Source organism: Elephantulus edwardii, unplaced genomic scaffold (assembly GCF_000299155.1).
Source record: "Elephantulus edwardii isolate Elephantulus edwardi_28Jun2011 unplaced genomic scaffold, EleEdw1.0 scaffold00005, whole genome shotgun sequence".
In the NCBI taxonomy this organism is placed as follows: Eukaryota; Metazoa; Chordata; class Mammalia; order Macroscelidea; family Macroscelididae; genus Elephantulus; species Elephantulus edwardii.
The window spans coordinates 38,550,520-38,556,519 of record NW_006399755.1 but is presented as its reverse complement, the minus strand read 5'-3'; positions in this window follow the sequence as shown (position 1 = coordinate 38,556,519).

Sequence of the window (6,000 nt, the reverse complement as noted above, 5' to 3'; positions counted from 1 at the left end):
CTAACCACCTTTACTTTTTTTATAGGTGAATTCTGCTTAAATGAACAGTGGTGGAAGTGAGGTCTTAAGTATGATTAGCATTTACTTATTTCACAAGAAGTTTGCATAACTGCAAAATCAGCATCCTGAGGGCAGAGATGGAGAACACGTGGTGGTGCAAGGAATGCTTCAGAGGAATTTAGCATTTTGGTTAACAGCTGAGGCTGCCAAAGCCCAGATCAATGTAGATGGGATCGTCCATTTTCTTATATGAGAAAGCAGAGCTTTCCTACCCTTATTAAAGACATCTTGACATGGATAGAAAATGATGTTTGCTTTGCAAAGCAGAGTGATAACAGGGATACAGCTGCTCCGGCTCCCTAGCCAAAGCTGTAAGCCTTGAGTCCTCTAACCCCATAACGCAGCACTCAGGCTGCTGGGTGGGCAGACCTCACTAAAGCTCACCCTTCTCAGAAAGACAAAATTAAGGTTATCTGAGTAAGACAGAAAAAGGGGGGGGGGGAAATACTTTCAAAATAGTTGATACCATAAGTCCAGAGGCAATGCACCAGCAATATGACTAATGGATAAATCTAGAATAGCACAGGCATGTCTAAAAAACAGCACTGGAGTATATAAACAAGATAAAAAACTTTTTTAGCTCTTCAGGTCTAGAGTCTACAAACCTATAATGAAAAATTTGGAGAGGTCTGAGGAGGGGTTACAAAAAAATTACAAAACAAAAAACAGGGTAAGAAAAAAAAAGAAATGATATCCAAAAAAGGAAAAATATTTTGTATGGACACTTGCTACATTTATTTTAAAACACATGGGCAAGGTATATGCAATTTAAATTTGTTCATGACATATTTATCCCTAAAAACAGAAGAAAGCACACTTGGTAAGCAAATAAAAATTGAGATCATAAAGAAGTTATTAAACACTAACTCCTATGAAAATTAAAAAAAAAAGTAAAAAAAAAAGAAAATGGAAAGGAAATTGGGTAACTAAAGAGCACAATGTAATAGTAATTGGTGACTATGCAACTAGAAGAAATCTTTTTTTCCTTTTTTTTTTTTATGGAAAACACCAGGCTTATGGTAAATCTTGTATTTATTTCCCCATATCTTTTTTCACTCTGGGCAGGACAAAATAAAGATAAAATGATTGGCAGAGAAAAACCATGAACACAGAGCCCCCCCCCCCCATACAATATGACCTTGATTGGATTAGCAGAGGCAGAGACCAGGTATAGGCTGGCTAAACTGACACAGTAAGGATATATTTAGTTTAGATGAAGTAAACAGAAACATTCATTTTTTTTTTCTTTAAACACAGAGATGCAACAAACAAAGGCCCTGAAATTCTGAATAACCAAAAATCAAAATAGCTTGAATACATTTTTGCCAGGCTCTGTCTTCAACACCTAGACGTTCTGTTTGCAAGAAGGGAGGGAAGTGTCTGTAAACACCATGAAAAATATCTTGAATTCCATTGCTTTTCACTTCATAATAAGGTAAAATCTGATTAAGATATTATGCTGATTACTTACACACATAAGAAAAGTGAAACATTGGGAGCTGGTACCAGATGCCTATTTACTTCTGCCAGATGCCAGCTGGATAGGAAGCTAATCAGAGAGACCCATATTCAGATTTGACTAGTTGTAAAATTATGTAAGGGAGGTCATGCTAGGCAAATGGAGTTCCAGATGTTTACATTTTGGAGAACTCAATTTAATAATAGACCTCATGTTATTTGCAACAAATATGATCCTCACCTATTTGGAATCTGCATACCTGAAGCAAGTGTGGTTAAACTCGTGGCAGGTGCAAAGGATTTGGGAAACACAAAAGAACTGCTAGCTGGTGGATCTAATAACCAAGCTGAACAATTAGGAACTATCAAATTAAAGCAACAATAAACCCTCCATCTACTGGCAACTCTTCAAACCTATAGATTCAGCAGGTTCCTAAAAATATATGTGTGGATAAAGTCAATATCTTCCCCTATAAATATAGGGCAATATATGTCAGATTTAAACTCACTAATTTAAAATTAGAGTTTTTTTGTTTGTTTGTTTTTTTAAGAATGAAACATTCTATGTTGCTAAATAAAAAAGTAAGGGGTATGGCCTCTTCTCTGGCCAAATTTTATAGTATTAATTCTTTCCTGACGGTAGACAGATGAACCAAATTCTCTAAAGGTGTTATGATAGAACAATAATTTTCCTCATTCCTTCAAAAACTTTTTTATTTGGTGTATTATTTGGCACTGGATTCCACTTCTGAAAAGTGTCCTGCTAATTTTTTAGGTAATACTTTTTAAAAAATGTTTATTTATTTTATTATTATTTTTTGTGCATGTACCGTCAAATCAGATCTGACTGGTACAGGAGGAAACTGTCCCTCCTTCTCCAGCAGAGCATATGGTGGATTTGTAGGTAATACTTTTGAGGGAATTTCCTTGTTCTGAGAAGTTGCATGATACATCTGATCACAGCCGTGGTCTTCTCAATTACTTGGTATGCACTGGAGAGCTGGACAATGGCTAAGGATGTCAGAAGAAGAATGTACGCTTTTCAACTGTTGTGGTAGAGAACAGTATTGAACATACCATGGACTGCCAAGAGAACAAACAGATCTGTACTAAAGAAGGTGAAACCAGGTTTCTCTTTGGAGGCAAGGATTGTGAAGCTGCATCTCACATTTAGGAGGGACCAGTCCTTGGAAAAGGACATCTTCCTCAGAAGGGTCAGCACAGGAGAGGAAGACCCTGGATGAGATGGACTGACAACAGTGAGTGTGGGAATGGGGACTGATGTGTCAGAGACCATGAAATTGGTTCAAGATAGGGCAGGGTTGAGAGCTGTAATTCATAGGGTCGCTATGTGTCATAGCTGACTCAACAGCACATACCAACAACCTATCAAAAATAATAATAATTTCTAGTCTGCAGAGTTAAATCACTGGAGGACGTACCTAAATCTTACTGAACATTATTATCCCATGGGTGCCCAAGAGAATAAACTGATATTTCGTGGAGAGGGTGCAGCTGGAGTGGTCTTTAGAGACAAGAATGACGAGGCTTTGCCTCACACACTTTGGGCGTGTTGCTAGGAGGTGCTATTCCTTGGAGAGGGACATGATGCTGGGGAGGGTGGAGGGTTGGCAAAGAAGACGACCCTTAACCAGTTGGATTGACACAGTGCCGCTGCAATGGGCTCTGTGTGTGCACAAGATAGAGGAGGGTTCAGACTTTTTGTTCATAGGGTCACTAAGAGTCATATTAAGCTCGATGACACCTAACCTAACTCACCCAGTTTTATGCTCTTTTTCTGTGTCAGGCCTTTATTTTATTTATTTTCTTTCTGTTTTAAGTCCTTCAGAATCTTATTAATATATATCCTTCCTCCAGACCTTAAATTGACTCTCTTATCCACTTAGTCTAAAATAATGGCTCTTCCTCAGTGATTATTTCATTTCATTCCTTTGTTGTTTTTCAAACATTGACATCCTTTTCTTGATGCCAATATTCAGGCAGTGGGCCATAGGACCATAAATTGACCTAGAGGTTTCAAATGTGACCAGGATCCAGGTGTTTAAAAGTAAAGGTGAGTGTGCTAATTAACCTCAGATGGCGAACATGATGGGCTCTTTTGCTTACTTCCACACATGGCCAATGCTTTATAGCTATAATTTTAATTTTCCATCACTAAGTTCATGAACTAAAGTACACATTTATTTTGTACTATTTATGAATAAATTATTCCACGATGGCTTTTGATAAAAATTAAGCTCCTTGGTAAATAATTTCCTCTCTTTAAAAAAATTAATCTGGGTCTCTGGAACTGATAGATAACATTTTAGTACTTCTGGAATGAGTGGCAATTATACTTCAGTAGTCAGCCATGGACTGAGACAAAGAGACAAATTAAACAGGTAGAGGCAGAGCAAAGCACTGAAGAAGCCATGTTCATAAACACTTGAGGAAAATGCAGGAGTTTCTGGGACCTCCTGAATGACCAACGGTCTAAGAAGAAGCTAGCAGGGAATGAGCACAAGTTGCTCAGATCACTTCAGGCTAGCAGGTGTGTGCATTTTGAGGAAAGCATAGTTTTCTATTCCGTACAGGATAAAATCACATGGTCCTCAAATCTGAAGGTCCTGATAACACAGAATTTAAAACTTCAGGGAATAGACTTTATTCCTTTTTTATACATCCAGTTTTCATACCTATAATGACACCCTCTATGGCATGACTTCTCTGAAGGTCTGCACCATTCTATTACTTGAAGAATACAAACAATTCGTCATGTTGTAGGCATGATGCCGACTAGCTTTTTGCTTGCCAAAAAGAATCAAAGACTCATGAGATATTAAAGGGATTGTGAGGATCTTGTCTACTTGAGAAACTTCAACTTAGACACCACTTTTGTTTCAAGCACATGGATTCCTTTCTCATTCTCTCCATTCTCATACAAAGGAAGACTCACAAAGGTATGCTAATGGCAATAAACAGAGTTCCTCCCTGTAAGTTAAGATCAGCAGGGGTTTGAGAGAGGGCAGGCGGCTTTACAAGTGTAACTCTGATTTTCTCTGGTCTGTCTAAAAATAGAGCTTCTGGGTGGCACAAACAATTAAGCACTTGATTACTGACTAAAGGATTGGCAGTTTGAACCCATCAAGAGACCTCTTGAAAGCTGCCATACTCAAACCCACTGCTGCTCACTCACAGTGAGCCCCTATGGGGTTTCCGAGGCGGTAAATGTTTACTGGAGGAGACTGCCCATCTTTCTCCAGTGAAGCAGCTGGTGGATTCGAACTACTGACCTTTTGTTCAGCAGTGCAGCATGTAATCCACTGTGCCACCTGGTAGTATGTTTCTGAAAGGTCACAGCCTTGAAAACCTTATGGAGCTTCTTTCTTCTGCTCACAGGGGTCATCATAAATTGCAAGAGATTTGAGAGATACTAACAAAAACAATCTAAATAGTCGTATTAATTCTACAGCTTTTGCAAAGACCTGAGAATTCTCATGGGCATATGGTATTTTCACTTTGGGGAGGGGACTATAGGTGGTTGGATCTGTTCATGAATTGAGGCAAAAATGTGCTGTGTCAGCATCACCGTGCTGGCTGTGGCTGTGGCGTGTGGCCAGACTATTATTTTTAGCTAAGAACAGGCAGTATGAATCAGCAGCTTTAATTAAATTTGAAAATGCCGTAAGGTTGAATGGAGATGTCTTCCTGTCAACTACTCCTCCTTAGTCTTGCTCTGCTCATGAGCCCTTCACGATTCCCCACATCTCCAAATGTTAAAGGCAGTGTAGACAAAGTAATCTACCAAACTGCAATGTACAGAGAGAAGAACTGTTAAGTAAAAAGTTGCCTAAATCCAGGCTCCACTCTGTAATTTTCTCTTTAGTTCACAGTCACCTCACTTCATCAGCACACTGGTAAAATGAGGAGTCTGGGCTTGATTGTTCCTAGGATGCCTATAAATCTAAAACCGTGACTGTGTGAGCTCATCTCCACACATTCATTTCTCTGAGGGATTTTAAAATGTCTATATACATGACTTTTCTCCCGCAAGTGAAACATGATCCTCAGGCATCAGAGAAATACAATCTGTATAATGAACTTCAAATGAATGAGTCAAATCTACTTCTTAAACCTCCTGGACATTGCTAAGGTCTTTAGAAAAAAGAAAAAGGAAATGAGACCCAAGACTGAAGCACAGCATAAAAGACTTAGAAATCTTTAAAGAAAATACCATGGAGAAGAGTAGTACCAGGTGAGAGGGAGACAGATAGATTTTTTTCAAGTTAAGAGGAGTGAATGACCTGGAAGCGGAAAAGTTTGTGGTTTGAGGGTATGCACAATGAACATGCCAAGCTTGTCATCCTTTTAATCACTGCACAAATATTAATTAAGCACCTACTATGTCTCTAACACTATCACTGGTGCCACTGATATATGGCTAAGCAAAATCAGATGTACCCTGTTCTATTTGGAAGCCTC